This window comes from Anabrus simplex, chromosome 1 (assembly GCF_040414725.1).
Source record: "Anabrus simplex isolate iqAnaSimp1 chromosome 1, ASM4041472v1, whole genome shotgun sequence".
Taxonomy (NCBI): domain Eukaryota; kingdom Metazoa; phylum Arthropoda; class Insecta; order Orthoptera; family Tettigoniidae; genus Anabrus; species Anabrus simplex.
In genome coordinates, this window is record NC_090265.1 from 1714249252 (window position 1) to 1714272492 (window position 23241).

General features: G+C 43.3%; 1 long non-coding RNA gene across 1 annotated transcript in view; it reads left to right on the forward strand.

The window, feature by feature from the left end:
• LOC137502460 (uncharacterized) overlaps positions 1-23241 on the forward strand; it is a 34896-nt gene that overhangs the window by 10592 nt on the left and 1063 nt on the right. The window contains exons 2-3 of the long non-coding RNA XR_011018811.1: positions 13262-13527; positions 15846-15914. This is a non-coding gene — a long non-coding RNA (uncharacterized lncRNA). The remainder of the gene's footprint in view (positions 1-13261; positions 13528-15845; positions 15915-23241) is intronic.

Below are 23241 nucleotides of genomic sequence, written 5' to 3' on the forward strand. Positions count from 1 at the left end.
AAGAGTATAACCTAACCAGTGTATCCTCATGCCTTTTTCAGTTCAATAATTCATCAGGTTAGATAAGCAAGTCAAGATATCGTCAGCCTATGACCCCACCCTGGAAAATAACTTACACCCATGCTAATTTCATTTTGTGTATCAAGTACACTGGTGCCCAATCAGTTTTCCTTTTTTTTGATAGTTGTATTCCATAACATAGATTTAATTAAGTGTATGTGTATTGGGGAGTCCAGAAAGGTGTAGATGCCACTTGGGTGCTACAGCAGTTTAGTTTTAATAATAATAATAATAATAATAATAATAATAATAATAATAATAATAATAATAATAATAATAATAATAATAATAATAATAATAATCTTTGAATCCTAGTAAGCTCATGATCACATTGTGGAGCTGATGTTTGGTTGGTACTAGTGCATGTTGTTGTTGTTGTTGTTGTTGTTGGGTAATTATTTTTTTTACTTTACTTTATTGTCGCACTAATGTAAATGAACTTTACCACCAGGATATTTCCCAATTGCAATGTTTTTGTTAATAATAATAATAATAATAATAATAATAATAATAATAATAATAATAATTTAACTATTGGAGGAGATACAAACTGCAGAATTGGTCAACCAACAAAGAAAACTATTGTGGTACTAGATTACCTTGAAAGTGAAGGAATATCATTACTCAGTTCCGGAGACGATACAACCTATTTCTGTCATAATGGTAGTACCACTATCGACATCTTCAGCAACCTGAAATGAGTAAAATGAGTAGATTCGGTAACAGTTGGGATCCTACGGAACGTCACCATCAGGAAACACCTTCCAACAGAGTTGAATTTCATCATGAATCTGGAAATCCCCCAACACAAAGCTCATAAAGCAAACTTATCCAGGAGATTACACACAGATAAGTTACAGAGTGTCATACACAAACTACCAGAGCTTATGACAGAAACTGATAAGGCTAATTCACCTCAGCTTTTGTAGGTGAGGTTAACTTCCAACAAATCTGAACCCTACACAGCCCCCTCTAGGGACACCATGACCTTGAAGTCTGTGTGGGGGCTTGTGTGCTTGTTGATCCCGAGGGCTGTGCCAGCTCAGGGTTACCCATGCTGGATAGGCCTCGGTGTAGGGCCAGACTAACAAGGTGTCCCCCGAGTTGCTTGAGAGGTGTCTGTGCTCTTTATTCTTCATCACTATTTCTACCCTTCTATTCTCACCATCTCTAATTTCATTCCTCTTCCTGTCTGGCCACCCTCTCTGCCTCGGGTAGATTAGGTTAGACATTACAGAAAAATAATAAAAAATAAAAAATTTTAAAAAATTTAAAAAAATTAAATTAAAAAAAATAATTAGGTTAGCATGGAGGTTTTATCCTCCCCCAATCACAAGTTTCGGGTCGTGGCGAGGTGATGCATGGCTACTGGGTGAGTAGTTCCTAGCGACCCCCTCCAGATACCGGGCGCCCTCTGGAGTATATAGCCTTGCCTCCGGTAAATCTCCTTGGCTCTGCCGGAGGTCGACGTCATATTTCCGTGAGTACTCGTGGGACCAAGAAACGGAACCTCTCTCTTCACTTTCAACTAATTCAAAGGGTGGCACCCTTCAAAGAACAGCGTCAAATATTGGTAAAAAGCGTAAGCGGTATACTCCAGTTCCTGTAGACTACATGAGTGACGAACGTCTTCCTCGATTCCTGGTTGCTTCCAGGGTCGATGGTAAGAGTTCTCTTGATGAATGTCCTTTCATGATCAGCAATTCCATCGAAGAAATTGTTGCTGGTGAAGTCGACGAGATGCGCAAGCTCCGCGATGGATCCATACTTATTAAGACATCTACGGCTGAACAGTCCAGGCGGCTACTTAAAGCCAAGTTATTCGGTAAGGTAGAGGTGAAAATCGAGAAGCACCAAACCCTTAACTCCTGCAAGGGAGTTATATTCCACAGGGATTTGGTTAAGTCTTCTGATGATACAATGATCCGGTACCTAGCACGTCAGGGCGTAACCGACGTGAAGAAGTTGAAGAGGCGTGTGGGTGATAAGCCACTCGATACGGGTGCTTTCATCCTTACCTTCGACGCTGAGACCATACCTGAACGAATAAACGTAACAATGTATCGCCTGACTGTTCGTCCGTACATTCCGGCACCAATGAGGTGTTATAACTGTCAAAAGTTTGGCCACACCTCATTGCGATGTACAGGTTGGACGACCTGCAAAATGTGTGGGAAGTGCGAGCATGCTGGGGTTGAATGCACACCACCACCTGTGTGCGTCAACTGCCCGGGTACGCATGCTCCAATCTCCAAGGAGTGCCCCACATTCAAGCGGGAGAAGAAGATCCAGGAGATAAAAACGCTGGATAAGCTATCTTATCCAGACGCCCGGAGGAAGTTCAAGTCCATGGCTGCTCCGGAGTTCTCCATCTCATTCGCGGAAAAGGTCGCAAACGTACGGATCACTCCACAGAGTTTTGTACAGAACACCGGTACTGAAAATGCATTGAAAAGTCAAAGCCAGCAACAAAATTCAGTAACTAAAGAAACTGGAGATTCAGCATGTGAAGCACCGAAAAGAGCGTTACTGTCGACGTTGCCTGGGAAGGGCCCTTCCCAGGAACGTTCGGCTGGGAAGTCCTCTCACAACAGGGCGGGGGGAAAGACTTCCCCAAATAGGGCTGGAAAGTCCAGCCCTCCTTCCAATGCCCAGATCATAAAGGAGGAGAAGGTGAAGCCACAGAGCTCCCTTAAAACATTGGAGAAGAAGCCTTCTCCAACTCAGTCGCGGTCCACAGGATCACCGAAGAAATCCGGCAAGCCATCTGCCGGCTCTCCTCCCAAAAAGAGAGAAACGGTGGGCAAGAGCGAGAGGGCCAGACGCCCTCTTGTTCGATCACTTTCTGGTGGTGGTGGTGGTGATTTTTTGTTTTAAGAGGAAGTACAACGAGGTAATCATCCTCTCTGAACAAATAAGTGCAAAAGAAATTTAAAATATAAAACAAAATTATTTATTCAACAAAGGAATTTGGAAACGCAGTACAAATTAAAACAAAAAATTATTATAAAACTAGGCCGAAAGGATTACTAACATATCAAAAGGGAACGTACGTTCCCTGAGTAACAGAACACTTGTAATTTAAATACCCTTGATAAGTCCACTGTCGCACATAAAGCGGATGACGAGATCAGCAGTAGTCGCGTCATCGGCTAGTATGCGTTCGAGTGTTTCCTGCAGGCCGAGGCTCCGTCTTAGGCCAGAGAGATCGGCGCACTCTGTGAGGATGTGGGCCACGGTAAATTCGGCACCACAAGAACACACTGGGGGGTCTTCCCTCTTTTGGAGATAAGAGTGCGTGGATCGTAAATGACCTATCCTCAGCCTGCACAGTACTATGGCCTCTCTCCGTGAAGGTCGGAAAGAGGACCGCCACACGGTAGTTGTCTTCTTAATTGCTCTCAGCTTGTTGGGAGTTCGGATATCTAGCCACTCCGATTCCCAGAACGCCAAGATGGTTCGACGTAGCTGAGAACAAATATCCTTAGCAGGTACATTGATGGGTCTTGGAGGTAAAAGTGCAGCTTCCTTTGCTGCTTCATCCGCAAGTTCGTTTCCCGCAATTCCAACGTGGCTTGGAAGCCACGCAAAAGTAATTCTGGTGCTAGCATCGCTTAACCTGGCTAGAAGGTCATGTATCTGCTGCACCAGTGGGTGTTGCGAGAAACAGGTTTCAATAGACTGCAGAGAGCTTAACGAATCGGTACACAACAGAAAGTGGCTTCTTTCGTCACGCAGTGCAAACTGCAGAGCCTCTAAGATGGCGTAAAGCTCTGCAGTATACACGCTACATACTTCAGGGAGCGAGATCTTCGTACTCATATCATCAATGACAAAAGAGCAACCAACATTATCTCCGATTTTAGAACCATCCGTGAAGATAAGTCTCGCGGCCGTATATTCGTGAACAAAGTCCTGGAAATACCTCCGATGGACGGAGAAATCCGTGTTCACCTTGGGTCCACGGAGCAGATCTAGACGTATATCCGGTCGCGGAACCAACCACGGAGGTACCTCGCTAAGAGTTCGTTCAAGACAACCACCGATATCAATATTCAAATCATGACACAAGCTATCAATCCGAAACCCAACCGGCCGTGTGGCATTCGGCCGGGCTTGGCACCGCTGGTGGTATTGGGTGCGATAGATGCATTGATAGCTTGGATGTAGCGGCATTTCACGAATTTTGGCAGCGTACGTTAAGAGTAACTGCTGCCTCCTTATCTGAAAAGGTGGAACTCCCGCTTCAGCGAGCAGGCTGGGAATGGGGCTAGTACGGAAAGCACCCGTTGCCAGCCTTACTCCACTATGGTGAATACTATCTAAAAGGCTCAGCGTAGATTTTGATGCTGAGCCATAAGCCGCACTTCCATAGTCAATTCGGGAGAGGACCGTCGCCGTGTAAAATCGTAGCAGTACCGCACGGTCCCCCCACGAGGTGCCGCTGAGAAACTTAAACATGTTAAGTCTCTTCATGCAGGCAACCTTTAACTGACGGATGTGGGGCTACCACGTAAGTCTCTTATCAAAATGGAGACCCAGAAATTTGCAGGTGTCAACCACTGGTAAGACACTGTTTCGCAAGCGGAGCTCTGGTTCGGGATGCACAGGCCGATGTCGACAGAAGTGTACAACTGAGGTTTTCGCTGCTGAAAATCGAAAACCATGTTGCAGGGCCCATCTGTCGACTCGGTTAATAGCTTGCTGTAGCTGTCTCTCAGCAAATGCCACCCTTCCGGAGATGTAATGCAGAGCTAAGTCGTCTACATACAGCGAAGGAACGACTGCGGGCCCAGCAGCGGCAACTATGCCGTTGATGGCGATTGCGAACAGCGTGACACTCAGTACCGATCACTGAGGTACTCCATTTTCCTGAACGTAATATTGAGAAAATGCATTCCCTACTCGGACTCGAAAGAGACGGAGGGACATGAAATTCTCAATAAACGTAGGCAAATTTCCCCGAAATCCCCACTGGTGTAGAGTGGAGAGAATCCCATATCGCCAGGTAGTATCGTAAGCTTTTTCCAGGTCAAAAAACACGGCGACTAGGTGTTCCTTGCGGAGAAAGGCCTCCTGAATGGCGCTCTCTAGTCTGACCAGATGATCAGTGGCAGACCGATGAGAGCGAAAACCACACTGGTAGTTAGACAAGAGGCCCTCCCTTTCCATGGCCCACACAAGACGCCGGTTAACCATCCTTTCAAATAGCTTACAGAGGCCATTTGTAAGGCATATTGGCCTATAACTATCCAGAAATTTTGGATCTTTACCTGGCTTGGGAATTGGTATTACAATTCCCTCACGCCATTGAGATGGAAACACTCCCTCACTCCATATTCTGTTGAATAGGGTGAGGATATCCTTGAGACATCTGTCACTCAAATGCTTAAGCATTTGATTATGGATTTTGTCCGGTCCAGGAGCAGTATCTCTGCATAGCGCAAGTGCACTTCGCAACTCCCACTCCGTGAAGGCCACGTTGTAGGGATGCGAAGCACTAGAGGCAAAAGAGAGATGGTGGGCCTCTGCTTCACGCTTAATTGGAAGAAATGCAGGGTCGTATCTACTAGAGCTGGACGTATCTGCGAAATGTGACGTGATGTGGTCTGCGATGACTGCAGGAATCGTAACTATATCTCCATTCATGGAGATTCCGGGTACTGAGGGCACATTCTGTACTCCGACAATACGGCGGAGTTTTGTCCACACTTGTGATGACGGAGTATGTGCCGTGATGGATGTCACATACTTTTCCCACGTAGCTTTCTTACTTTCTCGAATCAAAAAATGGGCCTAGTTGAGTTACGTCAACTGATATCCGTCTATGCGGCCTCCATAGTCTGTCTACAGGAATCTCGTTGGAGACCTGGACACGACACGACTATGAGAGGATATCGTCTTTATTCCAAAGACAGAGTAGCTGTGGATGGCGCGGCAACTGGGGGCGTTTGTACCCTAGTTCGCTCCGACATCTTCAGCGAAGAAGTACCGCTCCGTACTCAGCTAGATGCAGTTGCAGTTCGCACTCCGTTGCCAGTAATGACAACGGTTTGAAACGTGTACTTTCCACCGGATTATAACCTTGATATGCATGCACTACAAGATTTGATCGCTCAGTTGCCTCCTCCTTTCCTCATGCTGGGGGATGTGAACGCCCGTAACACACTATGGGGTTCTCCGTCTTCCTGTTCTAGGGGGACGAAGCTCGAGCGAATGATCAACCTATTTGATCTTTGTGTGCTCAATACAGGGGAACCGACACATTTCAGTAGCGCGCATGGCACATTCTCACACCTGGATGTCACTTTGTGTAGCCGTGCGCTAGTTCCCCTGCTACGGTGGCAAGTTCACGACGACCTCTGTGATAGTGACCACTTCCCGATAATTCTGTCTCTCCTGAATCAAAGACAGTCCGAAGTACCCAAGCGCTGGTTACTTCGGCGGGCAAATTGGCCAGAATTTACAAAACGCGCAGTGATGGCTGATGATATGCTGGAGTCTGTTGACGACCACGTCTCTTCCATTACTACTGGAATTTTGGCTGCTGCAGAGGAAACAATTCCTTCCTCGTCCGGTATTCGTCGCCGGAAACAGGTCCCATGGTGGACGGACGAAATTGCAGCAGCCATACGTGATCGCCGACGGGCTTTTAAACATTATCGTCGGAATCCTACGATGGCCAATCATATCGCATTTAAGCGTCTGCGCGCGAAGGCCCATTTTTTGATTCGAGAAAGTAAGAAAGCTACGTGGGAAAAGTATGTGTCATCCATCACGGCACATACTCCGTCATCACAAGTGTGGACAAAACTCCGCCGTATTGTCGGAGTACAGAATGTGCCCTCAGTACCCGGAATCTCCATTAATAGAGATATAGTTATGATTCCTTCAGTCATTGCAGACCACATCGCGTCACATTTCGCAGATACGTCCAGCTCTAGGAGATACGACCCTGCATTTCTTCCAATTAAGCGTGAAGCAGAGGCCCACCATCTCTCTTTTGCCTCTAGTGCTTCGCATCCCTACAACGTGGCCTTCACGGAGTGGGAGTTGCGAAGTGCACTTGCGCTATGCAGAGATACGGCTCCTGGACTGGACAAAATCCATAATCAAATGCTTAAGCATTTGAGTGACAGATGTCTCAAAGTTATCCTCACCCTATTCAACAGAATATGGAGTGAGGGAGTGTTTCCATCTCAATGGTGTGCGGGAATTGTAATACCAATTCCCAAGCCAGGTAAAGAACCAAAACTTCGGGATAGTTATAGGCCAATATGCCTTACAAATGGCCTCTGTAAGCTATTTGAAAGAAGGGTTAACCGGCGTCTTGTGTGGGCCATGGAAAGGGAGGGCCTCTTGTCTAACTACCAGTGTGGTTTTCGCTCTCATCGGTCTGCCACTGATCATCTGGTCAGACTGGAGAGCACCATTCAGGAGGCCTTTCTCTGGAAGGAACACCTAGTCGCCGTGTTTTTTGACCTGGAAAAAGCTTACGATACTACCTGGCGATATGGGGTTCTCTCCACTCTACACCAGTGAGGTTTTTGGGGAAATTTGCCGACGTTTATTGAGAACTTCATGTCCCTCCGTCTCTTTCGAGTCCGAGTAGGGAATGCATTTTCTCAATATTACGTTCAGGTAAATGGAGTACCTCAGGGATCGGTACTGAGTGTCACGCTGTTCGCAATCACCATCAACGGCATAGTTGCCGCTGCTGGGCCCGCAGTCGTTCCATCGCTGTATGTAGACGACTTAGCTCTACATTACAGCTCCGGAAGGGTGGCGTTTGCAGAGAGACAGCTACAGCAAGCTATTAACCGAGTCGACAGATGGGCCCTGCAACATGGTTTTCGATTTTCAGCAGCGAAAACCTCAGTTGTACACTTCTGTCGACGTCGGCCTGTGCATCCCGAACCAGAGCTCCGCTTGCGAAACAGTGTCTTACCAGTGGTTGACACCTGCAAATTTCTGGGTCTCCATTTTGATAAGAGAGTTACGTGGCAGCCCCACATCCGTCAGTTAAAGGTTGCCTGCATGAAGAGACTTAACATGCTTAAGTTTCTCAGCGGCAATTCGTGGGGGGCTGACCGTGCAGTACTGCTACAATTTTACACGGCGACGGTCCTCTCCCGAATTGACTAAGGAAGTGCGGCTTATGGCTCAGCATCCAAATCTACGCTGAGCCTTTTAGTCAGTATTCACCATAGTGGAGTAAGGCTGGCAACGGGTGCTTTCCGTACTAGCCCCATTCCCAGCCTGCTCGCTGAAGCGGGAGTTCCACGTTTACGGATAAGGAGGCAGCAGTTACTCCTAATGTACGCTGCCAAAATTCGTGAAATGCCGCTACATCCAAGCTATCAATGCATCTATCGCACCCAATACCACCAGCGGTGCCAAGACCGGCCGAATGCCACACGGCCGGTTGGGTTTCGGATTGATAGCTTGTGTCATGATTTGAATATTGATATCGGTGGTTGTCTTGAATGAACTCTTAGCGAGGTACCTCCGTGGTTGGTTCCGCGACCGGATATACGTCTAGATCTGCTCCGTGGACCCAAGGTGAACACTGATTCCTCCGTTCATCGGAGGTATTTCCAGGAATTTGTTCACCAATATCCGGCCGCGAGACTTATCTTCACGGATGGTTCTAAAATCGGTGATAATGTTGGTTGCTCTTTTGTCATTGATGATATGAGTACGAAGATCTCGCTCCCTAAAGTATGTAGCGTGTATACTGCAGAGCTTTACGCCATCTTTGAGGCTCTGCAGTTTGCACTGCGTGACGAAAGAAGCCAATTTTGTGTTGTGTACCGATTCGTTAATCTCTCTGCAGTCTATTGAAACCTGTTTCTCGCAACAGCCACTGGTGCGGCAGATACATGACCTTCTAGCCAGGTTATGGGATGCTGGCACCAGAATCACTTTCACATGGTTTCCAAGCCACGTTGGGATTGCGGGAAACGAACTTGCGGATGAAGCTGCAAAGGAAGCTGTACTTTTACCTCCAAGACCAGTCAGTGTACCTGCTAAGGATATTTGTTCTCAGCTAAGTCGAACCATCTTGGCGTCCTGGGAATCGGAGTGGCTAGATATCCGAACTCCCAACAAGCTGAGAGCAATTAAGAAGACAACTAATGTGTGGCGGTCCTCTTTCCGACCTTCACGGAGAGAGGCCATAGTACTGTGCAGGCTGAGGATAGGTCATTTACGATCCACGCACTCTTATCTCCTAAAGAGGGAAGACCCCCCAGTGTGTTCTTGTGGTGCCAAATTCACCGTGGCCCACATCCTCACAGAGTGCGCCGATCTCTCTGGCCTAAGACGGAGCCTCGGCCTGCAGGAAACACTCGAACGCATACTAGCCGATGACGCGACTACTGCTGATCTCGTCATCCGCTTTATGTGCGACAGTGGACTTATCAAGGGTATGTAAATTACAAGTGTACTGTTACTCAGGGAACGTGCGTTCCCTTTTGATACGTTAGTAATCCTTTCGGCCTAGTTTTATAATAATTTTTTGTTTTATTTTGTACTGCGTTTCCAAAATCCTTTGTTGAATAAATAATTTTGTTTTATATTTTAAATTTCTTTTCCACTTATTTGTTCAGAGAGGATGATTACCTCGTTGTACTTCCTCTTAAAACAAAAATCACCACCACCACCACCACTGAACCCTACAGAGCACATCCCCAGCTAGTGGAAATGGGACCCCTACAGTACGTAGGGCTGGTTGAAATACCTGATACAACCCGCGGACCAACAGGGAGCACAATTCCTGGAGGCTTTAAAATACTGGGACACCCTCTCCAGGGGTCATAAATATGGAGGGCAATGCCCTGGGTTGTGGGTGAAGACCTCAATGGCATCTACAGCAGATAAGATGGACTTTGGTATGTTGGAGATGGCGAAAGGGGCAAATCCGCATGGTCTGTACTCCAGAGGAGAGGCTACAAAAGGTGTCTGACTTCATGTTGTGGCGGCCTAATTTGAACCTGACACTAGATAATAAGATTCCTTTGGTAGCGACGAACCCATCGTACAAACAGCCTATAAACGAGACTCAGTTCATGGTGCTCTGGGGGAACTGTGAGATGTTGGCTACCAGACATCATACCAGAATTGGTATCATCACTGTCATGACTTTGAATGGCAAGGTAGAAGAACTGATGTAGGATATGGAGAAGAAAGACATAGTGATGATGGGAATGAGTGAGACAAAATGGAAGGGGAAAGAGGAAAAAGAATTGAAGAAAGGGTATAGAATATATTGGAGTGGAGGAAGGATGAAAACAAATGGTGTTGGTGTTATACTGAGAGAAGACCTAGTGCAATATGTGGACAAAATTGGCCAGATCAGTGACAGGGTAATTAAAGTTAGACTTGGACTTGAGAGTAGATTTAAGCGTCTTATACAGGTTTATGCACTCCAATCGAGGAATGCAGAGAATATTTAGAAGAGTTTCTAGAAGAAGTGGAATGTTGTATTGAAGACGTGATGGGAGACAAGAATGCACATGAGACAGACAGGGAAAGAAGAGATAATTGGCCCCTATAGTTATGGAATCTGAAAAGGTTTGAGCTGCTTCAACTTACCCTGCAAGGATAAATAGAAGGAAAAAGAAGGCAAAGAAGAATTTCCTGTCTCGACAACCTTAAAATCTGGTTCAGCAAAACATCTGCAGAACTGTTCTGAATTGCAATAGGTAAAGCCAGAATAGCAATGTTGATCACCAACGTCTGAGGCAGACAGGCACACTAAGAAGAAGAATAGTTAGAAACCAAGATGAAGAAGGAGATTTGCTAATAGATTTTTGTAGAAGAAATGGATTAATAGTTGGTAATACGTTGCTCAAAAAAACCAGGGTTGGTGCATGGTATTGTTTCAGTGTTGCACAACTCCCTATAATTTTGCACTTCATTCCTCGACTTTTCTTCTAATGTTTTAGTTTAACAAACCAAACATATATTCTAAAACATACTAAAATTAACCGTCTTTGGACGTTCGCTGTACTAATGCTTCATAATAGACCAATAAATGCTGCCAGCTTCGAATCAAACTCAGGAGGTTTGCTTCCCTACGGCAACTCCCTAGCGGACAGCGTGGCACAATGTACCTCGGCAGGGACGAGCCTAACCCTGTATAGCATCAGGTAGCATGCTCACCAGTATTGGTCTCAGGGAGTTGCATGAGACCAGCAAGTCTCCTACTGAGAAACAGTTCCAAATATCCCCGTTCGCTTGCACCTCTCTGCGGAGATTACTTAATTCCTACTCTCTCTCTCCTCTCACAAAGGTAATTTCATTTCCATTTTTGTTTAAAATGTACAATTTTTGCTTTATGTTGCACCAATGCAGATAGGTCTTATGGCGATGATGGGATAGGAAAGGGCTAGGAGTGGGAAGGAAGCGACCATGCCTTTAATTAAGATGCAGTCACAGCATTTGCTTGTGTGAAAATGGGAAAACCTGGAAAACTATTTTCAGGGCTTCTGACAGTGGTGTTCGAACCCACTATCTCCCAAATGCAAGCTCACAGCTACGCGACCCTAACCGAATGGATAACTCACTCAGTAATTTCTTATCCACGCCATACCAGACCACCCACAATATTATCAACATCTTACTTCAATGAAAAGCAGGAGGGCGAATTTTCAATTCAAGTAGGCAAGAGTAACTGTGCTAAGCTGAGTGGCTCAGATGGTTGAGGCACTGGTCTTAAGGTGGTATTTGAAGGTGATCAAATACATCAGCCTCATGTCAGTAGGTTTACTGGCATGTAAAAGGACTCCTGCGGGACTAAATTTCTGCACCTCAGTGTCTCCGAAAACCGTAAAAACGCAGTTAGTGGTACATAATGCCAGTAACATTATTATTAAGAGTAATTGAAGTTACAGTGTATAATTTGCCTCTTATTTTCTGTTTTGTGATTGCTAGATTTATTTCACTTTTAGTAGGAATATAGTTGATTACTTAATGATGATAGAGTTTCTTGTCATTTCTGTAAGCTTCTTACATAAAAATGTGACACTGAAAATGTTGGTGCGACACCCAGCTTTAGAAACCACCAGCCACCCCTGAAAAAACTCATAAAAAATAACTAGATACGGTTGGGGAGATAGAAAGATAAAGACAATGAATTATCTTATTCTGGTGGAGGAGAAACATAGACAACTGGAAGATATTATAACAATGCAAAGAGTAGATTTTGAAGGAGACCATAAAGTGGTGATAGCCAAATAAAGACTTGGTAAAATAAGGAAGTTAATAGCAAAAAGGGGAAAGAAAAATAAAGGGATGGAAGTTAAAAGAGAAAGAAATTAGGGAAAAGTTTCAAGAGAATCTGAAGAGAGAAATTCCCAAAGATGACATGAACAGTGTGGAAGAGGAATGTTTCAGAAATGGATTTGTAAAGTGTAAAGTAATTGTTTAGTTGTAAAGTTTCCTAAATTGAGTGAATTTCTCCTTGTTTTGTTTGCCATTCATCAAGAAGTTTGGACATCCTTCCACAGATGACACTACAAAAAAAAAAAAAAACTATGATCATGCACCCTGGTGTGAGGTGTAAGAAGTTATAATTTAAAGAAGTATTTTATCTCTAGGTTTTGGTAACTGATTGATGTTCATTTATTTTTGGGTTGGCAATATTTCCTTTTTCTTTCCGCCAGTTTTGAATCTGGCCAATTAAAAATTTCTGTAATTAATTTTCAACCTATCATAGGCTTCTTGTTCGATTCTGAGTGTAACTTTGAGAGTAACCAATTAAATTGAGAGGGCATGGCTGGTTTAGTCTTGAATAATCTCGAAACTTCCCTGAGGATCTATAAACTGCGTCTTTTCATGTTTCTTGGCAAATTGATCGTCGTCTATCTGAGTGTGTGTATCAAACAGGAGGCAGGTGGCCTCATTCCTTGGCAACCAGAACATCTATAAGGTAATGTCCACATAACATTATTCTTATATATTGTTTATATTTGTTTATAGGAAGGGGAGTTAGGGATTGGAATAACTTACTAAGAGAGATGTTCAATAGTTTTCCAATTTCTCTGAAGTCAATTAAGAAGAGGCTCAGAAAACATCAGATAGGGAATCTGCCACCTGGCAGACTGCCCTAAATATAGATCAGTAGTGATTGATTAAATTGCTTGATTACATTCTGAAAGATGTGATAACAGTCTACTGAATCAATGTCTTATTCTAGGCACCACACCAGGAAGATGGAAAAAAGTATCACTCAAGTGTTATATAAAGGGAAAGGTGTCTCCAGTGACCCCAATTCATAGCAATGCATAGTTTTGAAATTAGTACTCTTCAGAATCCTGATGAAACTCCTTGTGAAAAGAATAGGTTCGACTGCAGATTCAAAAAGTCCCGAGGAAAAATTTGGGTTTTGCACATGCAGATCTACCATTCATGCAGCAAGATCTCTACAGGGACATATAAGAGAATCACTTAGAATTCCCCAAGGTAAGTTGTTCTCTTTATTTATAGATCTAAATCTTTTGACTTCATGCACTCTACTATCCGAACGACAGGACATACGGATACAATCGTACATTATTCAGTTACCATTTTCATAGCAGTTATGCCTAATGCTTCTAATATCTTCTTTAATCTCGAAAGATGCATGTTTAGGGCTTACAAGGACATTTGTAAATACAGCAGTAGTTGCTAAACAATACAGAAGTGGGATTATAAAGATGGAAATACGCATTCTTAGACACAAAGAAACGCCAGAATATACTGCAATTGGTAAGCAATGCAGATGCCAAATGCGGTATTAAGTAGAAGTACCTTCATTCTTAAACAAAAAGCCTACCAGAACTAGGAATCAACATTAAGAACGACAGCATTTATAGACCAAGTGACAGCCTTGGTCTACAATTGCAAAATGTTTATTCGGTTGGTCTACTATTGCCTTTTAATATGATACTTGGTCTTCAAATGCAAGCACAGTAATGGAATTAGGTTTTTTTATTTTACTGGAAAGTTTACTGAAGATAGTTGGCATTTCTTATTTTAATATTGAAGTTTGAACTCTTGGCACCAGAAAACAGGAAAACCCTGAATTGAGCCAATTGTTGCTTAGTCTACAAATGCATAACTATTTCCAATTAGACTAGGCGAAGCTTTATCTGACCCTGAAATGATTAAAAGGGAATTCCTCAAGGGAGTATTATAGGCTATTCATGTTTCCTTATACATATAAATGATGTGAGTAACGAAGTGGAATCAGAGAGAAGGCTTTTTGCGAATGATGTTATATTGTATAGACTAAGAAATTAGTTACAAGATTGTGAGCAACTGCAAAATGACATTGATAATGTTGTGAGATGGACAGAGGGCAATGGTGTGATGATAAACAGGGTTAAAATCAGGTTGTGTGTTTCAAAAATAGGAAAAGCCGTCTGAGTTTTAATTACTGCATTGATGGGGTGAAAGTACCTTATGGGAATCAATTTAATTACCTAGGTGTTAATGTAAGAAAAGATCTTCATTGGGGTAATCACATAAATGGGAATGTAAATAAAGGGTACAGATATCTGCACCTGGTTATGAAGGTGTTCAATGGTGGTAGTAATGTTTTAAAGGAATATGCATATAAGTCTCTAGGAAGAACCAAACTAAAATGTGGTCCCAGTGTATGGGACCCTCACCAGGATTACTTGATTCAAAAACTGTAAAAATCTATAAAGCAGCTCAATTTGTTCTGGGTGATTTCCAACAAAAGTGTAGTGTTACAAAAAATTTTAGGCTGGGAAGACTTGGGAGAAAGGAGACAAGCTGCATGACTAAACAGTATGCTCCAAACTGTCAGTGGAGAGATGGCATGGAATGACAATAGTAGATGAATAATTCTGAGTGGTGTCTTTAAAAGTAGGAAATATCACAATGTAAAATAAAGTTGTAATTCAAGAGGACAAATTGTGGCAAAATTTGTTTATAGATAGGGGAGTTAGGGATTGGAATAACTTACTAAGAGAGATGTTCAATAAATTTCCAATTTTTTGAAGTCATTTAAGTAAAGGCTCAGAAAACATCAGATAGGGAATATGCCACCTGGGTGACTGACCTAAATATAGATCAGTAGTAACTGAACACATTGCTTGATTACATTCTGAAAGATGTGATAACAGTCTGCTGAATCAATGTCTTATTCTAGGCACCATACCAGGAAGATGGAAAAAAATATCACTCAAGTGTTATATAAAGGGAAAGGTGGTGGTGATTATTGTTTTAAGAGGAAGTACAACTAGGCAACCATCCTCAATATAACACTAATCAGAGGGAAAATATGGAAGGGATCCGACACTTCGAAGAATGAAGGTATCGGCCAAAGGAAGACAAGGGCCACGAAGGGCGTGAAAATGAAAGACTCCCTAGGCATCCATACGTAATACCGTCGGGGTCGGAAAAGAACAAGAGTTGACCAAGGGGGGTCGGATAGGATAGATGAAAGTGAGGAGCCTGGCACAAGTAAAAGGAAGCAATGCCAGGACTCAGCTAAGGGCCCCGTGGCCGCCAACCCACGCTCCTAAGTTCAGAGCCCATGGGGCCCCTTTTAGTCGCCTCTTACGACAGGCAGGGGATACCGTGGGTGTTATTCTACCGCCCCCACCCACAGGGGAGATATAAAGGGAAAGGTGACTCCAGCGACCCCAATTCATATCAAGGCATAGCTTTGAAATTTGTGCTCTTCAAGAACCTGTTGAAACACCTTGTGAAACAAATACAATCAGTTGCAGATTAAAAAATTCCTGAAGAGAAATTTGTGTTTTGCACAGGCAGATCTACCATTCATGCAGCAAAATCTCTGCAGGGATAAACAAGAGAATCAATTAGACGTCAACGAGGTAAGTTGTTCTCTTCAATTATAGATCTAAAGCTTTTGACTTAATACACACTACTATCTAAGCTACAGGACATAGGGATACAATCGTACATTATTCAGTTACCATTTTCATAGCACTTATTCCTAATGCTTCTAACATCTTGTTTGCTCTTGAAAGATGCATGTTTAGAGCTTACTAGGAGATCTGTAAATACTGCAGTAGTTGCTATACAATACCGCAGTGGGATTATAAACAAGGAGATACGCATCCTTAGATGCACAAACACGCCAGAATATACTGCACGTGCTAAACAGTGCAGATGCCGAATAAATTATTAAGCAAAAGCCTGTCAGAACTAAGAATCAACATTAAGAACCAAAGCATTTATAGATCAAGTGACAGCCTTGGTCTACAATTGCAAAATGTATAGTCGGTTGATCCACTATTGCCTTTTAATATGATACCTGGTCTTCAAATGCAAAACACAGTAATGGGCTTAAATTGTGTGTTTTTAATTTTACTGGAAATTTTACTGAAGAAGGTTGGCACTTCATATTTTTATATTAAAGTTTGAATTTTTAGCCAGGAAAAGCCTGAAATGGGCAAAATGTTGAATGCACAACTATGTCCAATTAGACTAGGCAAAGCCTTATCTGACCCTGTAATAATTAAGAAGGAATTCCTCAAGGCAGTATTATTGGACATTTATGTTTCCTTATACATATAAATGATGTAAGTAAAGGAGTGTAATCAGATTAGGTGGTGGTGATTATTGTTTTAAGAGGAAGTACAACTAGGCAACCATCCTCTATATAACACTAATCAGAGGGGAAAATGGAAGAGATCCGACACTTCGAAAAATGAAGATATTGTACAAAGGAAGACAAGGGCCACGAAGGGCGTGAAAATGAAAGACTCCCTAGCCCTCGCAAACCTAATAGCGTCGGGGTCGGAAAAGAACAAGAGTTGACCACAGGAGGTCGGATAGGATAGATGAAAGTGAGGAGCTTGGCACAAGTAAGTGGAAGCAATGCCAGGACTCAGCTGAGGGACCCGTGGTCGCCAACCCACGCTCCAAAGTTCAGAGCCCCTGGGGCCCCTTTTAGTCGCCACTTATGACAGGCAGGGGATACCGTGGGTGTTATTCTACCACCCCCACCCACAGGGGGAAGTGTAATCAGAGAGAAGAATTTTTGCAAATGATGTTATATTGTACAGAGTAAGAAATAAGTTACAAGATTGGTAGCAACTGCAAAATGACCTTGATAATGTTGTTAGCTGGACAGAAGGCAATGGTATGATGATAAACGGGGTTAAAAGTCAGGTTGTGGGCTTCACAAATAGGAACAGCCCTCTCAGGTGGTGGTGGTGGTGATTATTGTTTTAAGAGGAAGTACAACTAGGCAACCATCCTCTATATAACACTAATCAGACGGAAAAATGGAAGGGATCCGACACTTCGAAAAATGAAGATATCGGCCAAAGGAAGACAAGGGCCACGAAGGGCGTGAAAATTAAAGACTCCCTAGCCCTTGCAAAACTAATAGCGTCGGGGTCGGAAAAGAACAAGAGTTGACCAAGGGAGGTCGGATAGGATAGAAGAAAGTGAGGAGCCTGGCACAAGTAAGTGGAAGCAATGCTAGGACTCAGCTGAGGGCCCTGTGGTCGCCAACCCACGCTCCAAAGTTCAGAGCCTCTGAGGCCCCTTTTAGTCGTCGCCTCTTACGACAGGCAGGGGATACCGTGGGTGTTATTCTACCGCCCCCACCCACAGGGGGAACAGCCCTCTCAGTTTAAATTGCTGCAATAATGGGGTGAAAGCTCCTATGAGGTGGTGGTGGTGGTGGTGGTGATTATTGTTTTAAGGGGAAGTACAACTAGGCAACCATCCTCTATATAACACTAATCAGAGAGAAAAAATGGAAGGGGTCCGACACTTCAAAAAAGGAAGGTATCGGACAAAGGAAGACAAGGGCCACGAAGGGAATGAAAATGAAACACTTCCTAGGTCTCCATATGTAATACCGTCGGGATCGGAAAAGAAGGTGGTGGTGGTGGTGGTGATTATTGTTTTAAGAGGAAGTACAACTAGGCAACCATCCTCTATATAACACTAATCAGAGGGAAAGATGGAAGGGATCCGACACTTCGAAAAATGAAGAATTCGGCCAAAGGAAGACAAGGGCCACGAAGGGCGTGAAAATGAAACACTCCCTAGCCCTCGCAAACCTAATAGCGTCGGGGTCGGAAAAGAACAAGAGTTGACCAAGGGAGGTCGGATAGGATAGATGAAAGTGAGGAGCCTGGCACAAGTAAGTGGAAGCAATGTCGGAAAAGAAGAAGAGTTGACAAAGGGAGGTCGGATAGGATAGATGAAAGTGAGAAGCCTGGGAAAAGTATATTGAAACAAAGCCAGGACTCAGCTGAGGGCCCCATGTTCACCAACCCATGCTTCAAATTCAGAGCCCTTGAGGCACCTTTTAGTTGCCTCTTTCAACAGGCAGGAAACATCGTGAGTGTTATTCTACCGGCTCCACCCACAGGGGTTTCCTTATGAGAATCATTGTAACTACCAAGGTGTTAATGTAAGGACTCCAACTAGAGTACGGTGCCAGTGTATTTGACCCTCACCAGGGATAACCTTCAAGAGAAAGAAATGCAGCTCGATCTGTTCTGGGTTTTTTTTCCAACAAAAGAGTAGTGTTACAAAAACTGATGATGATGATGCTTGTTGTTTAAATGGGCCTAACATTTAGGTCATCGGCCCTAAAATGTACAAAAGGAAATGACAAATTAAAAGCCCAAAAACATCCACTGACCACTATTCAAAACATGAGGATGAAGGATGAATGGATGGATGGATATGAATGTGAAACTATCAGTGGAACCGACCCACAGTGCCTCACGTGCACAGTAGCTGGTGTAGAACAATAGTATTAGTGACCCAGCGACTGCTTTATAACACAATACTGAATCTGATATTTGTAGTCGAAAGGGGTCCAAAATCCTAGTCAGCAGCCCCTCACAATGGGACTTATCACTAGGAAAGTGGAACCATAATATTTGTCATGTTGCGGTACTAATCAAGAATAGCATAGATTCACGGTATTCCACACATTATGGTACTACACACAGGTAATAAAATCCACACGTTTATTACACACCTATCTGTTTAGGACATTGTGGTGCCATCTACAGGCAATGCAAGCCTATGGCATTCATCACATAAGGGTACTAACCACAGGGACTCATACAATCCCGTGGTGTTCCTCATGTAGCTGGTACTAATCATAGGCAAGCCAGAACCATGGGTTCTCTTATCCCATGGTGTTGCTCATATAGTGCTACTAATCACAGGTACTGTAAATGCCATCATGCTCTCATTTGCTACTAATCACAAACTTATTTGTTACCCAACGTAGTGGTACTTCACGTAAGTAAATGCGACCCATGGTGTTCCCCGCGTGATGGTACTAACCACAAGTAGTTTCATGTTTCTAATTTGATCATACCTGACGACAGGCAGGGGTTACCATGGGTGTATTCTTCGTTTGCGTCCCCCACCCACAGGAGGTTGTGTGGTTGGTCCATGAGAGATTTTTTTTTTTTTTCCTCAAGTCCACCGGCAAGCCGGTTAGGACCTCCCTTCCGCCACTTCGGATGCCCCACGTGGAAATATCACTTCTTCCCCTGCTACACCAGCATAGTCGGTTTGTGGTTACAAAAAAGTTTGGGCTGGGAAGTCTTAGGAGAAAAGATACGAGCTACAAGACTAAGCAATACGCTCTGAGCTGTCAGTGGAGAGATGCCATGGAATGACATTAGTAGATGAGTAATATTGCATGGTGTCCTTAAAAGTAGGAAAGATCACGATATGAAAATAGAGTTGGAATTCAAGAGAACAAATTGGGGCAAAATTGGTTTATAGGAAGGGGGAGTTAGGAATTGGAGTAACTTACTAAGGGAGATGTTCAATAAATTTCCAATTTCTTTGAAGTCATTTAAGAAAAGGCTCAGAAAACATCAGATAGGTAATCTGCCACCTGGGCGACTGCTCTAAATGTAGATCAGTAGTGATTGCGTACATTGCTTGATTACATTTTTAAAGATGTGATAACAGTCTGCTGAATCATGTCTTATTCCAGGCATCATACCAGAAAGAGTTAAGAATGCATCACTCAAAGTGTTATATAAAGAGAAAGGTGCCTCCAGCGACCCCATTTCATATCAATGCATAGCTTTGAAATTTGCGCTCTTCAAGATCCTGATGAAATTCCTTGTGAAATGAATAGATTCAGCTCCAGATTCAAAAATTCCTGAAGAGCAATTTGGGTATTGCACAGGCAGGTCTCTACAGGACCAATTAACAGAATCACTTTGCCAGTGGTGATGGTGGTGGTGGTGGTGGTGGTGGTGGTGGTGGTGAAGTACAACTAAGCAACCATCCTCTATATAACACTAATCAGAGAAAAAATGGAAAGGATCAGCCACTTCAAAAAATGAAGGTTCAGCCAAGGAAAGAACAGGGCCAGAAGGAGCGTAAAAATAAAAGTCTCCCTAGGCCTCGGGAAACTAATACCTTCATGGTCAGAAAGAACAAGTGTTGACCAAGAGAGGTTCTATAGGGTAGATGAAAATAAGGAGCCTGGCACAAGAAAGTGTAAGCAATGCCAAGACTCAGCTAAGGGCCCCATGGTCGCCAAGCCACGCTCCCGAGTTTAGAGCCCCTAGGGCAAAATCAATCACTTAGACATCGCGGAGGTAAGTTGCACGTAAGAGATTAAAAGACGAGAGAATTTGAAAGAATTAACATAATAAAGTGTACTAGATTGGAAGAAGAGAGATTCTTCAAGTAAAGCACAAAGTGTACTAGATTCTAAGAAGAGAGATTCTTCAAGTAAAGCACAAAGTGTACTAGATTGGAAGAAGAGAGATTCTTCAAGTAAAGCACAAAGTGTACTAGATTGGAAGAAGAGAGATTCTTCAAGTAAAGCACAAAGTGTACTAGATTGGAAGAAGAGAGATTCTTCAAGTAAAGCACAAAGTGTACTAGATTGGAAGAAGAGAGATTCTTCAAGCTAAGCACAAATAAAGTGTACTAGATTGGAAGAAGAGAGATTCTTCAAGTAAAGCACAAATAAAGTGTACTAGATTGGAAGAAGGGAGATTCTTCAAGTAAAGCACAAATAAAGTGTACTGTAAGTGCCACATGTTTATTATATCTTAGATAAATAGTGATCAAGAAGTTATACAAATTCCTCAAAACAATGTCTTAATCAACTATGCCATTGCCTGCTAGAATCGTATTTTAGGTCCTGTCATTTAAGAATGGTGGATGGTGACAAATTTTACACAATGCTGAACAATGACCATTGTTGTTAGCGACGTCAGCTCTGACTGAGTAAAGAGTCAAGATCTGAGTCCTGACATTGCTTCCACTTACTTGTGCCCGGCTCCTCACTTTAATCTATCTTATGAGACCTCTCTTGGTCAAATCTTGTTCTTTCCGACCCCGACGCTTTTAGGTTTGCGGGGCTAGGTTGTCTTTCATTTCACGCCCTTCGTGCCCCTTGTCCTCCATTGTCCGATACCTTTATTTTTTGAAGTGTCGGACCCCTTTCATTTTTCTGTCTGATAAGTGTTATATAGAGGATGGTTGCCTAGTTGTACTTCCTCTCAAAACAATAATCACCACCACCACCTTGGGCATAGTATGCCTTTCCAGGTTTAGGTATGAATACTGCTTTAGCTTCAGACCATGATTTTGGGCCGTACCCTAAAGCTAGACTAGCTCTGAAGAGGTCCGTCAGGGAATTGACGAGTATCTCCCGTCCTTCCTCTAGGAGTATCGGAAGAATCTCCTCTGGCCCCAGAGCGTGGATTCATCATTACAGTACTGTGACATAACATATGATAAAAGCTTTGACATAGCGTAAAATACTCAAGAAGTCCTTAATGAGCAAATTTCATCACATTCATGTGATCTAAGATTTTATCATATTCTGTGACACAGAAATGTGATAAGTGTAATATAGGCCTTAGAAACACAAACCCACCAGAATATACTGCAGCTGCTAAACAAGGCAGATGCCGAATGCGGTAATAAGTAAAAGAACCTTCATTCTTAAACCAAAAGCCCACCAGAACTAAGCATCAACATTAAGATGGTGATGGTGGTGGTGGTTATTATTGTTTTAAGAGGAAGTACAACTGGGTAACCATCCTCTATTTAACACTAATCAGAGGGAATAAATGGAAGGGATCCGACCCTTCGAAAAATGAAGCTATCGGCCAAAGGAAGACAAGGGCCACGAAGGGTGTGAAAATGAAAAACTCCCTACCCCTCGCAAACCTAATAGCATCGGGGTCGGAAAAGAACAAGAGTTGACCAAGGGAGGTCGGATAGGATAGAGGAAAGTGAGGAGTCTGGCACAAGTAAGTGGAAGCAATGCCAGGATTCAGCTAAGGGCCCCATAGTCGCCAACCCACGCTCCAAAGTTCAGAGCCCCTGGGGCCCCTTTTATTCGCCTCTTACGACTGGCAGGAGATACCGTGGGTGATATTCTACTGCCCCCACTCACAGGGGGAATCAACATTAAGAACCAAAGCATTTATAGACCATATGACAGCCTAGGTCTACAATTGCAAAATGTTTAGTCGGTTGGTCTACTATTGCCTTTTAAGATGATACTTGGTCTTCAAATACGAAACACAGTAACGGACTTAAATCGTGTGGCACTTAGGGTTTTTTATTTTACTGGAAATTTTACTGAAGAAAGTTGGCATTTCTTATTTTGATATTGATGTTTGAAGTCTTGGGGCCACCAGATTACAGGAAATATCTGAAATGATCAAATTGTAGCTTAGTCTACAAGAGTAGCATAGACGCGCGGTATTCCACACATTATGGTACTATTCACAGGTATTGAAATTCGCACATGTATTACAGACCTACGTTGTTTCGCACATTGCAGTGCCAAATACAGGCAACTCAAACTTATGGTGTCCATCACACAAAGGTACTAAACACAGGGACTTGTACTATCCCGTGGTCTTCGTCAAATAGTGGGTACCAATCATAGGCAAACCAGAACCGTGGGTTTTCTCATCCCATGGTGTTGCTCATATAGTTCTACTAACCATAGGTACTGTAAAAGTTGTCACACTGTCATTTGCTACTAATCACAAACCTATTTGGTACCCAACATAGTGTACTATGCGCACGTAAATGCGACCCATCGTGTTCCTCACGTGGTGGTACTAATCACAAGTAGTTTAATGGTTCTAATTTGTTAATCCCTTGGTTGCCCCTTTTAGTCGTCCCTTACGACAGGCAGGGGATATATTG